We start from the raw sequence: 16,319 nt of genomic DNA on the forward strand, positions 1-16,319 counted from the left end.
TTCTAGAACAGGATCCCCTTTCTATCTAAACTGTCACAAAGGTACTTGGAAATCTGTCAATTTGTTGAACTGACAGCTCACAGACTTTTTCATGTTTTAGAAGGTGCCACCAGCATGCAAAGTGAGTACCATTAAAACCCAAATTTCGTGACTACAGGATGCAAGAACACTTCACGTAATCTGAAAATAGCAAGTGAACTTTCTTCCCGCAAAAAACAAGTAGAAGGAATACTTTGTTACTTGTTCAAATCATTCTTTCAACATACATTTATTAAGCACCCATTATATAGGGAGCAACTGTTTCATTTATAACTTTTTGCTGTTCTTTGCATATGAAACTTTTTTCTTACTATGCACAAATCAAAGCAACACGTATTGGTTAAGGACGACTACGTGCCAGGTACTTTGCCAAGTGCTGGATACAGGTTAAAAAAAAATGTATAATGCCTATCTGGAGGAAGACACAAGAAAAAGTAAGTGTGAAGGAAGAACTTAAGATAAGCACTCTTGGTAGGGCAGGAACTAATGGCCTCCCCCCCAACCCCATATTGGGATTTTAAAGGAAAATTGCTAAATATCTAATACATAGAATGAAGAATTCCAAGAAACAAAGGAAGATTTACATGGACTGATGCAGAGGGAAATAAGTAGACCCAGAAGAATACAGACTTTTTAGAAACTGTGTAAGTGAAAAGATAACTAAAAAGAAACCAAAACCAAAGGCCCCAGAGAAAAGATTAATCAGTTATCTCTGAAAAGCTCTCTCCTTTTGGTAAAGAAGTTGGGGGCTTTTGACCATGAGAGAAAGTTGTATACACTGTCACATGTGGTCCCTATTATCAGTTGTTTTGCTTAACTCTTTTCCTTTGTTATGAAAGGGTTCAGTTTTTCTGGGTCAGGGTGAGGTGTCATATGTGAGTATTTGGAAATGGCACAAAAAGAAATGAAGCATCCAAGTTGGGCCTTTCACAGTTAAATTTTCTAACCCAATTCATATTAAGAGACAACTAAGCATCGTCTTTTGAGAGAAGCTTTATCTTCAACAAGGATCTAATTTTGGTGTGAAAATTGATTAAGGGTTTAAATGCAAAAGTTAAGATACCCAATAGTATCTTACTTACTTACAGTATCTACTTAACCACTTAATGTATGAAATACTGATCCAGGTCTTTTGCCTTTCAATTTCAAGTAACCAAGACATATGAGTAACAAAGGGGTAAGACTCAAAGCAGCTAAAATAGTATTATCAAATCTCCATAAAGTTCATAGTTAAGCTGCTCAGATTTACTCTTAGTTTATGCATAATTTTAAAAAAGTTTCAGTTTGTAGATTTTGAACTCATTATGTCCAAAACTTAACTTTTCATCCTCCCCACAGCCTGCTCCTCTATCTTGATTTCTCTTTTTCTGTTAAATGGCATCAATCTTCTCCCACTCACCCATGCACAAAACCCTGGCAGTCACTCTTTCTGTCATACCCCTCCCATCTAGTTACTAAATCCAGCTGATTCTACCTCTAGTATGACAATGTTCCCATCTCCTCTTCTCTCATTCCTATCAACTTCCTAGTCCAGGCCTTCATTCTCTTTCACCAGGACTAGTCTGTTCATTTCTAGATATCACCTCCTTAAAATCCAAAAGTTTTAACTCCTCATCCAGGGGGGAGCTAGGTGGCACAGTGGATAGAACACTGTGCTGGGAGTCAGGAAGACCTGAGTTTAAACGTAGCCTCAGATACCACCTGTGTGAACCTGGGCAAGTCAGCTGCCTCATCTTTAAAACTCCCCAGGGTTCTTGTAAGGGTATTTGTAAAAGGGCTTAGCAAATTTGCCTGGCACATAGTAGGCACTATATAAATGCTTTTCCCCTTCTCTTTCCCCCACCCTCCCTTAACCAATAACTCTAACTTCTCTAACCTTTCCAGTTTCCTCCCACTACTCATTCCCAATATTTCACCCCAACCAGTCAGGACTGTCACTATACCCCAAACACACCCCTGCACTTTCCTGTCTTCATGTGTCTGCTCACAAAATACTTTATGTCTGGAATGCCTCAACCCTCACCTCGGTTGAAACAGGACTCATTTTTCAAGATCCAACCCAAATGCTACACGAAGCCTTTCACAGGTACACAAGGGATTGGGTTGAACTTCGCATAACTATTGATTATCAGTTCTTTTGACTCCTGTAACTCTATGGATTGGGCCTTAGAAGTACTATCCCCATTTTACAGGTGAGGAAACAGAGGCTATAGGCTCTACCCCCTTCTCTTCAACTGCCCCACTCAGTAAGAAAAGGCTAATCCTTTGTATAACTGGGTAGTCTTTGAAGTAAAAGATTAAGTTCTGTCTTAGCACACAGCAATTCTAACTCAGAAACGGAGTCAGTCAGCAAGGATTTATTAAGCACCTACTGTGTACTGGACACTGTGCTAAATGCTTGGTATAGAAAGAAAGCAAAAGCAGATGGGAGCAAACATCTGGAAAACTAAGTAAAAAAAATATACCTATATACATACATATATGCAGGATAAATTGGAGAAAACCAATAGAAGGAAGGCTTCCTATAGAATTTACCAGGGATATGAAAGAAGCCAGAAAAGCCTGAGGTGGAGAAAAGGAGAATTCCAGGAACCGGAGATAGCTAGTGAAAAATGCATGGAGGCAGGAGATGCAGCATTTTGTGTAAAGAATAGATCTTGGGCATAATCTCACGTTTCACTTATTTCCTCTCCCTACCATTCCTAACTTGTTCAGAGAAAGAGGACTTGTTTAAGCAAATATTTTTATTATTTTTTTATTAATTTATTTTGATTTATCAACAATCATTTCCATATGCTTTTGAGTTTAAAAATTTTCTCCCCCTTCCTCCCCATCACCCTCCCCAAGAGGGCACACAATCTGATACAGGTTATACATATACAGTCCCAGTAAACATATTTTCACATTATTTATGTTGTAAGGAAGAATTAGAACCAATAGGAAGAACCACAAGAAAGAGAAAACAAAAACCAGAAGGAAAAAATAACAAATAGTATGATTCCCTCTGCATTACAACTCCATAATTCTTTCTCTGGATGTGGCTAGCATTTTCCATCACGAGGCCTTTGGAGATGTCTTAGATCCTTGCATAAGCAAATATTATTGTGCTTTTTGTCTGCCACCTACAACTGGCCTCTCATTTGTTCAGAGCTCACATACAAAACTCTCAAGAAAACCTTTACAACTCCACAAATGGTTGAAGCATGTAAAAAGGTGTCTATTGCCCTGCGGAATCTGTACTACTACTACTACTACTACTACTACTACTACTACTACTACTACTACTACTACTACTACTACTACTACTATTAGAAAAGAATGCAAGAAGATGCTAGATTCTCAAGTTTGAAGGAACCATCAGTTTCATTTCACAAATGAGGAAACTTATGTCAAGTTAAATGACTTCTTCAAGGTAACAAGTATAAAAAGGCAGTGATAGTTTAAAAACCAAAACAAAACCCTCTTAATCCCTTTAAATAGCACTTAAAGGTTTACAAGATTGTGCAGCATTATTATACTACAGATTAGGAAGCTGAAGGCCTGGGAAGTTAAACAGGTCACCCTGATTACAGGGCTGGTGTGAAAAAGGACTCAAGTCCGAGTCTTTTTTGGTCAGGCTTTTCAGGGGTGGGGCGGACCACCTGGTCCAGACTCAATTTCTGGCTCTACCACTTCTATGGTCTTGGGTAAATCATAACTTTCTGGAGCCTCAGTTTTCTCATCTGTAAATGAGAGGGATGACTTCTGAATTACCCTTTCAGCTCCAAATTTATGATCCTATACCTCAGAATCCAGTGGTTTAAATTAAAAACAAACAAAACTATGCCACACAGCCTTTGGCAGAACTGCCATTAGCCTCTCTTACTACTTGACTAATAGGGATGGGGACTGCACCTGTGATTCCCTCTGGGCTGAGCCAAGGCAGGTTGGCACCCTTTCTGCAACTCTCATAGAGACTTTGCAAGTCTCATAGAGAAGTGAGTAGAGCTCAGGGTTACATACCTCTGAGCCAGAGGGGAGCCTCAAACCCAGTCTTCCTGGTCTATTATATGCCATTTTTGTTGCCTTTTCAGTGACCTGAATAATAGGTTCCTGAAGTCCAAGCCTCCACTCATGAGGCTGGCTCATCTAGTACAATTTCTCTTGAATAGCTTATTAGCATGCATTCTCTAGTCACGTTCTCAATAAGACCTTCAGGATACAAGTAGCTACCCAATTCCAGCCTACGTGGTTTCTCTTTAATCCAACAAGGGACCAAAATTTCAATCTGGAAAGCAAATAGCTGAAGAGAGAATTTCAGAACTATACTTCTTACCCCAACCCCCAATATCCACTGGGGAGATTAATAAAAAATTATAATACATAATACAAATAATATAAACAAATATATAAGTGATACAAATAAATAAAAATGTTTTATCATATAACTATAAAAGTAGTAAATCTGTTAATATTTACATATTTACTCTTATTTGGAAACAGTCTAACTTAAGTCCTGGGCTCTAGATTCATCATGGAACCAAGGATTGGTTTTTTTTTTTTTTTAAATTAAATAATTTATTTAGGGGCCGCTAGGTGGCGCAGTGGATAGAACTCCAGCCTTGGAAGAAGACCTGAGTTCAAACCCAGCCTCAGACATTTGACATGCTTACTAGCTGTGTGACCCTGGGCAAGTCACTTAACTAGAACTGCCTCACCAAAAAAAGAAAAAAATATCCTTTTTAGTTTTCAACTGGACCAGGGATTTCTTGAAGGCTGTGTTGGAGAAGCCCAAATTCTAGCAGGTTCTACCAAACTGGAAAGGTTATAGGTAGGATGACAGATTGACATTAGAGGACAAATGGCACTATCAACTGCAGGCCTTGGTTCCTAAATGGGCAACTTGGGCACATCTCTCTGCCTTTTGCTTGGCTTAACAGAGAAAGGTTTGTTTAAACCTTTGCTGAACTTTCTGGTCACTTTAAGTCACTGAATTTCAGAGTTGGAAGCCACCCAGTCCAAAAGAGAATGCTTCTCATAACAAACCCAACACCCAGCTTTTGCCTGAAGATTCCTAGCAAAGAGGATTCATTATATACTGGGTCAGCCCATCCCACATTAAGTCCAAATTTGTCTCTTTGTAACTTTCATCCATTATACTTGCCAAACAGAAAAGCTTTGATACTTTTTTCCACGACAGCATTTAAGTTTAAAGACAGCTCCACTAAACATGCAGAAAGGCTGTACAATTGGAATGTTAGAAACAAGACCCAAACCCATGAATTCAAAAAGCATGTCAAGTATTTAAGTAAATTGTGACATGAATACTCCTTTCAATAACTCCTAAGAAAAAAGCTCTGATGAGTCAAGAAAAGAATTTCACAAGTGGGTCACCACCATGATTTCAAGAGTTAAAGTTACAATACATCCAAATCTGGGAAAGGACAAAAAGGAAAAAGGAAACTGCCTATATTACATCCATCTCTGAGATCAAGAAATGAAAACATTTACCTTTCTGTGCCTGCAAAGTTAGCTTGTAGAAAGGGAACAGTATCCAGGTTTCTTGACTCCAAGTCCACGATGACTGGTTCACTACAACATCTTGACCCTCTGATGAAGATCAACATTCATTCTAAAAAAATAAAGTGCAAATTATTATTCAACACAACAAAGATGTGTGTAATGTTTTATCAATGGTAACACAGGTCTTTCATGGTTACTTGTCAACAACATATTTGATCCTAGCCACAAAATGAAATAGCTAAAATGTTAACCTTACATATACTGTGCTAATTATAGATATCTTTAGTAAAAAATTTGAAATATCATGGGCTGACCATTCCTGAGTTATACAATAATGCAGTCAGGATAGTTTCAGCCAAAATATTGTTAAGAAGTTATATCCCTGAATTTACATTAGAAAAAAAAAAGTATTGGGGCAGTTAGGTGGTGTGGTGGATAGAGCTCTGGCCTGGGAGTCAGAAGGACCCGAGTTTAAATCTGGCCTCAGACACTGGACACATACTAGCTGTGTGACCTTGGGCAAGTCACTTAACCCCACTGCCGAGCAAAAAAACAAAAAAAAAGTATCTAAAGAAACTGTCATGTGAATTTCAAAAGACTTACGACGCAAGAAAATGCTAGCCACATCCAGAGAAAGAACTATGGAGTCTGAATGCAGATTGAAGCATATTATTTTCACTTTTTTCCCCCTGATTCTTCTTTCACAATATGACTAATGGGGAAAGATATTTAATATTGTCCATGTATAGCCTCTATCAGATTGCTTGCTGTCTTGGGAAGGGGAGGGAGGGAGGAAAAAAAATTTGGAACTCAAAACTTATAAAAGTGAATGTTGAAAACTATCTTTACATGTAATTGGAAAAAAAAAAAACACTATTAAGTGGGAGGGAAAAGAAACTGTCATGTCTAAACATACACCACAAATTACCAAAACCCCACAAAACTAAACTGATGTAGTACTAATTAAGGTAGAAAAGCTAAAACTCAGTTGAAAGTGGATTTAACAATACAGGTACTAAAAGGATAATTAGGTTAGCCAGAATAAGGAGGATCATTTTCCAATTTCTTGATGCCTCCCCTCCCCTCCCCACTCCATCCCCAGGACCTTGGAATTCTTGCCCCTGGGTGCTGAGTTCTGGGAGATAAGCTTTCATTCCACTGTGACCCTCCCATACTGCTCTGAATTTCTAGCTCCCTTTTATATGCTGTCTTCCTTCATTGTAAGTTAAGTTTGAAGGCAGGGGTCACTCTTGCTTGTTATTTGCATCTTCCACACTTAGCTCAGCGCCTGGCACGTAATTATTTAATACATGCTTTTATTATTTTTTTAAATTTTCTTTATTTGATGAAAATCATGAAGAACAGATTCTTACAAATGTTTGTACCAAAACCAAAAAAACCCTAAAGTGGTAGGTGACTGAAGAAAAGCCTATCTCTGAGTTCTGTACTGTGTCCTCTACATGATATTCAATGAAATCTTCCAGTTAATCACTAGAAAGACAGCAAGCCAGGTTATGAAGAAGACATCACTATCAAGTAATAATTTCTGAAAATCAAATTAATACTTCATGGAGTTATTGTGACAATCAAATAAAATCAAGTGCTACCAAAGCACGACATAAATGAGTTATACAAATTTGAAAGAGTCACCATGGGAAGCAATACACTGATTCCAAGAAAACTGTTATTGCTTAGAACTCTCTTTAAATCTTCCAAAGCCCATGGCAGATTCTTTTGAATATCGTTAACTGTCGCAAAATGTTTTTCCTTTGAGGCTAAACTTAACTTTTAGAAACAACCAAAAAGTTTATCAAAGCCAAGCATGGGAAAGAATTCTGGTCAACATGGTTTTGGCTCAAAATAAACAAAAACCAACTAAATGAACAAAATAACACCCAACAAGACCACAACCATAAAATAAGTCTTTTTTTTTTTAATAGCCTGTAAAGAATTACAATGGCATTCCAAACATGTTTGGGGGCAACAATAGCCTCATGGAAATACGGAATAAGCATTCAGTCTTCTCCACCTAACAGGTCAACATTTATTTGGATGGATAATAAGCTCTAGTCTGGTTTTGTTGGTTTTTAAAGTCTTATGACTTTCCATTATCTTTGCAGATCCAATTTCCTAATAAAAATAGGGAAAGATTACTGGCACCTTGCCTAGCATGGTGAAAGCTCTTGAAGAGGAAGACAAGGATAATAGTCATAAGATAAGAGGACCAAAGAACTAAGTGGTCTCAAGATTAGAACACTGTACTAGAAGTAACAGTTCTTTTCTGGCCTTACCACAGAATTTAACTTCATCCTTCTAAATTTAAGTTTAAATTTACTTTTTTTCATGAACAAGTACTAATCTTCTCCTTCCATCTCTCCCAATTAAAACAAACGAACTCTTGTAACAAGTATGCCATGTCAAACAAAAACAAGTTCTTGCACTGATCTTGTCCAAAAACCTGTCTCATTCTGCACTTTGAGTCTATCACCAAGTCAGGAGGGAGGAAGCATTGCCTACTTCATCAGTCCTCTGGAATCCTGGTTGGTTTGTGGATCCACCAGAGTTATGTCTTTCAAAGTTGTTTGTCTTGACAATGTTGTTATCATATAAAATGGACTGGTTTTTCCCCCCCACTTCACTCTGAATCCATTCATAACAAGGTTTCTCTGAAACTGCATTTCATCACTCATAGGGCACAACAGTATTCCAATACATTTATATACCATACCTTGTTTATCTATTCCTCAAATGATAGAAATTCTTAGTTTCTAGCTCTTTGCCATTCTAAAATGGGCTACTGTAAGTATGTGCATATATGGGTTTGTTGTTGTTGTTTTTGATCTCTTTGGAGGTATCAGTTGGCCTAGTAGTGGTACTGCTGGGCCAAAGGGTATGCACAATTTAGTGACCTGTGGGGCAAAGTTCCAAATTGCTTTCTAGAATGGCTAATCCAATTCAAAGCTCTAGTCAGTCAGTCAATAAACATTTATTAAGCACCTACTATGTGCCAGGCAGTATTAAACACTAGGGATATAAAGAGGCAAAAAAAGACAGTTCCAGCCCTGAAGAAGTATACAACGGAATGGGGGAGATAAACAAATTTGTATTTATAAGAAAAAGGGGATATAATTAAAAGAAGGAAGTATTAGAATTAAGAGGGACTGAGAAAAGCTTTCTGAAAATAACTTGAAGGAAGCCAGAGAAATCAGTAGGTAGAGATAAGGAAGGAGAACATTCCAGGTAGGGGGGACAGTCAGGCAGCCAGCTTCCCTGGACTGAAGAGTACCCAGTGGGGAGTAAGGTATAAAAAGACTGGGTAGATGTGTGTGGGGTAGGGTAGGAGTTGATTCCCTAGGTCATAAAGGGCTTTGAATGCCAAATAGAGGAGTTTGTTTTCGATGAGGTAATTGTAAAGCATTTAGCACAGTGCCAGGCACATGGTAAGTGCTATATAAATAATGTTATCATTATTATTATTATTATTATCCTGGAGGCATGGAGCCATGAGAGCTTACTGAGCAGACAGGTAACATGGTCAGACCTGCACTTTAGGAAAATCACTTTGTGGCTGAATGGAGGACAGAATGAAGTGGGGTGAGACAGACTTAAGGCAGTCAGACTCACCACCAGGCTATTGAAATGATCCAGGTGTGAGGCGTCTGCACCAAGGTGGGGGGAGTGTCAAAGGAGAGATGTTGCAAAATTAAATTGACAGCTCTTGGCAATAGCTGGGATATGGCGGCGGGGGGGGGGGGGGGGGTCGAGAGATAGTGAGGAGTCCAGGATGTGGACCTGACAGACTGGGAGGATGGTGTGGCCCCCAATAGTTCCAACGATAATGGGTCAATGTTTTTTTTTTTCTTGCCACCTCCCTCAATATTTGTTATTTTCCTTTTTTGTAACCTTTGCCAAACTGATGGGCGTAAGACAGAACCTCAGTGCTGATTAATTTGTACTTCTCTAATTACTGATTTACAGAATTTTAAAAATATGGTTTCTAGCTTGGATTTCTTCCTCTAAGAACTATGTTTTTGACAACTTATCAATCAGGAGATGGTTCTTATTCTTATAAGTTTGAAATAATTCTTTATGGATCACAGAATTAAGACCTTTATTGAAAAAACTTGCTGGAAAGTTACTCTTCGTATTTCAGCTGCATTGATGTTGTTTGGGCAAAAGCTTTTAAAAATTTTATGTAAAAAAGTTTCCATTTTCTCTTCTACGTTTCTGTCTATCCTTTGTCCAGTCATGAACTCTTCACCTGTCCACAGATGTGAAAGGAATTTCCTAGCTCCTATTCATATTTTCTTCCTTGTTCTTCTCATGTGTTTATGTAACCTTCGATATTTATCCATAGGAGACATTGGTCTAACCTTAATTTCATTCTTTAACCTCTCTGTTCCTTTATTTAATAATACTTGCTGCCAAAAGCTCCTTCAAGAGGATACTGGGGTTAAAGAAAAATGTTTCAATAGAAGGGATAATGCAAAGCATATGAAGCAAGAAAAGGATACCAGACTAAACCAGACCTCATTATTATTTCCACCAACAAAATTGTACCAATGACTGACATGTAGTTTTCAGTTTTCTATCTTTACAAAATGAAATGGGAGTGCTGAAGAGTTTAAGTACATGGAAGTCAAGAAGGTGCTGCAAAGAGAAGTTTGTGATCCTATATGGTAGCAGAGAGAACTCCAAGATTCAGTCCTCCTGCACCTGGACTAAGCCTTGGGCAGAGCACTTTTATCATTAATCTTCATTAGATGAAGAACACATTTTTCCTTCTAAGGATGTCTCAAATTTCACCCTTTTTGCCTTCTCTGCAGCACATGACACTGCCCATCATGCTCCCTCTGGATACTCTCTGCTCTATGAGTTTCTGCAATACTGCTCTCTCTCCTAGTCTTCCCACTACTTGTCTGACTCCTTGGTTTCCTTTCCTAATTATTCACCCAGGTCTCACCCACTAACTGTGGGTGTCTCCCAAGTCGCTGTCCTGGGCTCTACAGTAGTTCACTTGGGATTCAATTATCATCTTATACAAACAGACCCAGATCTTTATGTATATCCAGTCCTAGTGTCTCTGCTAACTGCAGTCATGCATATACACAACTGTGACTTGAAATTCTCAAACTCAAGATGTCCACAACAGAACTCATCTTTTCTTGGAAACCCTCCCCTCTTCCTAACATTCCTATTCCTATAAAAGGCACCCCCCCATCTCACAGTCATCCCCTTTCTGTGTCATCCTCAACTCTTAATCTGTTGTCAAGTCTCAAAGTACTTTCTTTTGCACTCACACAGTCACCTCTCACTTGGACCCTTGCAATAGTCTCCACGCTCGTCTTTCCCCATTCTCCATCATCCTCCAGTCAGTGGCTATGGTAATTTTTATGAAGTATTGGTCTGCCCATCTCATTCTCTTGTCCCCATTACTTCCAGCATCAAATATAAAGCCTTGTTCCACACTCAAAACTCTTCAGACTCACTTGCAGCCAACTCTTGTCCGAGTGCAGGCCCACTTTCACTTCCTCCAACAAGGCAATCTTTCTCCTGCCTCTGTCTACTGGTAGTTGCCCAGGCCTGGAATGCTTACCTTGTCCTCTTGGCTTCCCTGGCTTGCTTCAAAACACAATACCAAGTATCCCCATCAGTAGGAGGCCCTTCTGGTGCTCTGCTAGTGCCTTCCCCACTCAGGTTACTTTCTGTCTACTCTGTATATGTCTCATTTCAGATGTCATGGGTTATCTACATGTCATCTAACACACTAGGACAAATGCTTCTTGAGGGGAGGGTCTGTTTTTGTTTCCCTTTGAACCCCTAGAACTTAATACAGTGCTTGGCACATAGCAAATGCTTAATAAATGCTCGTCGTTGACTTAACTGAATTGAGGTCCATCTTCTTCAAAAATTTTTAGCTCTACATAAAATTGTCATTTTCTACTCATTAAAAACTGGATAGCACTACAATATGTTGCTAGGGCAATTCAAAAAAAGATGTTAAAAGGGCAGGTAGGTGGTGCAATGGATAGAGTACAGGCCCTGGAGTCAGGAGGACCTGAGTTCAAATTTGACCTCAGACACATAATACTAGCTGTGTGACTCTGGGTAAGTCACTTAACCCAATTGCCTCCCCCTCCAAAAAAAAAAAGTATGTAAAAAAGGAGAAAAAAACAAAAAAAAAAACCACACCCCAAAACCCAGGGCTTGAATGAGAGCCCAGAGGACACAATTCTTAGCTTTGCCACCTAGGTGATTCACAGGAGTGCTGGGCCTGGAGTCAGGAAGACCTGAGTTCAAATACAGTCTCAGACACTCTAGCTAACATTAGGCAAGTCACTTCACCTCTGTCTGCCTCGGTTTCCTCAACTGAAGAATGGGAATAATAACACATCTACATGGCAGGGTTGTTAGGAGTTTCAAATGGTATATTTGTTAAGTGTCTGGCACAGGGCCTGGCACATATTCAGGTACCATATAATGCTTATTCCCTTCCCCTAAAATGCCAGCACTGAAAAATTAAAATTAAGTCCAGAGATTTGAACCAAGACAAGGAATCTCTTCTCAGGACCCCTACCAAGGGCAGGTGACACTAAGGGAAAAGAAAAGTGGACTGTGTAGAAATTTTAAAATAATAGCAATGAACAAGTCTATAAGTGCTTTGAACTTACAACTCATTCACCCAGAACCTTTATAACTAATCCATTTCACTATAATATACAGTGTTATTGATACATTGGTCATTCTTACCCCTTGAGTACATTACAAGCTTTCGGAAGACAGAGATGACAATCTAATCTAAACTTAGTATCTCCTAATACAATACTCTACACACTTTAAATGTCTCTCCTGAGTTATCTGAGCAAGTATTATTTTCATTCTAATGACGGAGAGAAAGGTGAAGAGATCTGTTCAATATTGAAGAGCTAGTACACAGAAGCATCTGGAACATATGCTGTGGTCTTTTAACTCCTGGTCCAGCATGGGTTTTTTTTTTTGGTTTGTTTGTTTTTGCATTGCTGAACTCATCTGGTCTTTAAATTATGAACAGAAAATCTAAAACTAAGATGTTTGAAAACAGTTATATGCTTTAATTTCATACTATACCTACTAAAGAAACAGAGATGACAGAAAAGGGGAAGGGAGGTTAAATAAACAGTAACAGAAGGAAAAATATACATGCACACAGTAGACAGGATTGAGTTTAACTAGAAGAAAACTGAAGCTATCACTTCAGCAATGCCTCCTAAAATCTCATTTAGTAAATGAAATGTGAACTATTAACTGCTCATTCTTCATTCAGAAACTCTGCAGTGAACTGGACACAGCAGCTTAAGTGAGAAATTCTCTGGAAGAATGACAAAAGCAGTTCATTACCTTGAAGAATGGATGAAATCAAACTGAGAATCAGGGAGAGATTCTTGCACTTCTGATGCATGATGTAAGAATGCTGGGAAAAGGGCCAAGAGAAAAGTGGAGGATGAAATCCTCTACTTTGTATATGCCATAGGAGGGTTTCCACTAAATAGAATGCTAAGGGAGAGTAAAAGAACCCTGTACTCCCTCTGAGATAAGTAGTAGTTCTGAGAAACACAGAATCAATATAAATTTTTTCAAGCTAATTTAGAGATTAAACAGTAGTTAAGTTTTAAGGTGACAGCATAGTGAACACTGTAAATCATTATTTGCTACAAAACTGTGGTTGGCCACAATCATCACTTTGCCAAGTAAAAATTATTCTATAAAATGATTAAGTATGGGAATACAAAAATCAATGGAGATAGGGTTACTAGTCTCTCAGAGTGACTTACTTTGGCTGTGTAACCTAGGGGAAGTTGCTTAACCTCTCTGTGAAGCTTATTTCCTGATTGTATGTAAGGACCCTACACCACCAACCTCATAGGATTGTTGTAAGGAAAGGACCATAAACCTACAACCCTCACTTTACTTACTTTCTCTTACTCCCTCCCTCTCTCCCTACAACCAACTAACTGCCTGACCATATAAGTGTTTATAAATTAAATACACATGCTTAAAAAAATTACATATGGAATTATTTTTAAATCCACTTTAAGTTGGAAGAATATGAATTTTTCCAGTTAGTCATAATTAACTAAGTTATAAATACTTTATAAAAGTTCTGAGTTAATAAAAAGTGCCAAAAGATGTTTTTATCTTTAAAACCAGTTCATTTTTCTTGAATGATCTAGGTTCCAAACACATATCACTACTGACTGTTCTGCTTAGTCTTCACTTCCTCTGAAGTTGAAGGAAAATGAAAATGAAAAAATGAGAATCTTTCTAAAGATAATGTTCCACTCAGGTAGTGAAAAAAAGCAATAGAGAGAAAAAATAAGTTTACATGGAAGAGAAAATGAGTCGTTATGGCAGGGTAGAAGAGGGTGAAGATATGAGTTTGAATTTCACTTGTGACATCTACTAGCTGTGTGACCTCTAACAAATGGAGGCTCAGAGAATTACTTGTATAATGGGGATAATACCGGCATTACTTCAGAAAACTGTCAGGAAAGCTCATTATACAAGCAAGTTATTATTACTAGGATGGTGCTAGTAATTTAGAACTGAGTCATCCCAATTTTAGTCATCCAGATCGAATATTTAAAAATACACAGAGGAATAAACACACACTAAAAGTCTAAATGCCAAGAAAAGGAGACCAGTTAAAATGTCTTATGCCACCAAATGCCTCTAATTACTTTTACATGCTTAAGAAGAACTCAAAATTCCAACCCCTTCCAAACATATGCTGATCTACCCCAGTGGGTGAAACTTGGCCACAAGAATTCTTAGCAGAAGCAACAAAACACCTGAAGACTTAAGGATGCTTGCCCGGTGACAATAAGTTGTCGATGGCACATCGAACACGGAATAACAGGTTTTTGTGCAAGAATCAGAGGGAAAGCCCCGTGCAAATTCCTCATACAAGACGACTCTGCATTGGGCCACTTCCTGGAAATAAGTGAAGAAGTTCAAGGAAATTGAAACAAGTCAGACGTCCGCCCAAGTTGCTCCGGCCCTGGAGCCGCCTCCGCACAGGCAGGGGCTGCATTCGGGTTTTCTGGTGTCAGGGCAGCTCTAACTACCAATCTGAAGGATCCTGGTGCATGAAGCAGGAGCCGAGGACTCGAGAGCCCTGGGGGGGCTGGGGGGAGGGTGCACGGGGGACGGACCGACGTGTCATTGGTGTAGGGCACTGCTCCGCCGGACACTCGGCGGGCACGGGCACGGGGCTCGCTGCGGGCCCGGGGCCAGGCCTTCCCAACGCAGCCCGCCCAGGCGGCCCCACATGGCCGGGGCGGCGGGGGCGCGGGGCCGGGGCCAAGTGTGTGCGGGGCGTGTGAGTGTGTGTGCGTGTGGGAGCCTTCCTCAGCCAGAGTGCAGAGGGAGCTCTCTCCAGCTCTCGGGGTCTCTTCTCGCAGCAGCAGCGCCGCCTCTGCCACTCTGGACCACACAGAGACAACGACGGCGGGCGACGAGGAGGCGGCGGCGGCGGGGCGGCGCGGGGACGCGGCCGCCCGAGGCCCCCGGGGGCCGGCCGCCGGCCTCCCGCCGGGGCTCCGGGGCCCCGCGCCGCCCCGAGCGAGCGGCGAGCCACGAAGCGGCCGGCGGCGGGGAGGCGGCCGGGCTGCGGAGCGGGACAGGCGGGGACGGCGGCGGCTGCGGCGGGGCTCGTACGCCCAGGAGGTTCCGGGGACGCTGGGGCGACAGGGACGGCGCCGGGGCTGGGGGAAGGAAGGAGCGAGAGAAGGCCCGGGGCGCGCGCGGGCGGGCGGGGAGAGCTGCCGGGGCCGGCCCGGGGCCGTCGGGCGGGCCGAGACAAAGGAAGGAAAATGGAGTCGGGGCCTTCGGGGCTCGGCCCCGCCCGGCCCTGGCCCCGGGCCTCGGGCCCCGCCGCGGCGGCGATGGCGGCGGCGGCGGCGATGGCGGCAGGGAAATGGCGGCTGCCGGCGCCGCAGCAGGGACGATAGAGGGAGACAAACACCCCCCGGCGGCGGCGGCTGGTGCCGGGGCTGCAGCCAGCGCCAACCGGAGCGGCCCCATCGTGACACCTAGAGGCGGCCCGCGAAACCTCCCTGCAAACCCCGCGTTTCCCCCCTTACCTCCGCGCCGCGCCGCGCCACACCCCCCCCGCGGCGCCCGCTCCTTCGCCTGCCCGGCCCGCTCCGGCCGCCCCGGCCGCCGTCCGGCCCGCTCCGGCCTCCCAGCCGCCAGCCGCCGCCGCCGCCGCTCGGAAACAGGCAGCTCCGCGCACGGTTTAATCGCTCCACAGCCTCGGACACAAAATGGCGGCGGCGCGGCGCAGTGCGCCTGCGTCGGGGCTGCCGGTACTGCTGGAGCTGATAAGGGAAGCAGGGAGGGGAGGGGGGGAAGAGAGAAGAGCAGGCCGGGCGGCGGAGGGAGAAGGAGGGAGGGTGACGGGCAGGGGAAGGGAGGAGGGGGGAGTAAAGGTGAGAAGAGGGAGGAGTGGCGCGGGGTATCATGGGAGGCGGCCTTAGGGCGCCAAGTTTCAAATGCCGGCGCGATGGCGTCATGGGGCACGCCGCGCGTCACGCGCCCGCCGGGCTCTGGGCCTCAGACCCCGGCGTGGTGCGCGGGTTTCCGGGAGCGTAGAGTCATCCGGGTCATCGCGTCCCTGCCCCCTGTGGCTCTTTCCCCGCCCGACGACGGGGCGGGGCGGAGCGGGAACGCAGGCTGGGGGCTTTAGGCCCCTAGTCCCCTGGGACCGGCCCGGCGGGAGAGGGAGCGGCGCGCCTGAC

General features: G+C 42.4%; 1 protein-coding gene across 4 annotated transcripts in view; it reads right to left on the minus strand.

Moving 5' to 3' along the window:
- CTCF (CCCTC-binding factor) overlaps positions 1-15,730 on the minus strand; it is a 46,400-nt gene extending 30,670 nt beyond the window's left edge. For 2 of the 4 annotated variants that reach the window (XM_027847669.1, XM_027847671.1), the window contains exons 1-2: positions 15,663-15,730; positions 5,530-5,650 (exon numbers count right to left, since the gene is read on the minus strand). The gene's annotated coding sequence lies outside the window, so the exon portion shown is untranslated. Of the gene's footprint in view, positions 1-5,529; positions 5,651-14,369; positions 14,708-15,662 lie in introns of those variants that run through there. The other 2 variants (XM_027847672.1, XM_027847670.1) reach the window with 2 other exon arrangements.
- Between the last annotated feature and the right edge of the window lie 589 nt (positions 15,731-16,319).

The sequence above is a fragment of the Vombatus ursinus genome, unplaced genomic scaffold, assembly GCF_900497805.2.
Source record: "Vombatus ursinus unplaced genomic scaffold, bare-nosed wombat genome assembly UNPS02005286.1, whole genome shotgun sequence".
Lineage (NCBI taxonomy): Eukaryota > Metazoa > Chordata > Mammalia > Diprotodontia > Vombatidae > Vombatus > Vombatus ursinus.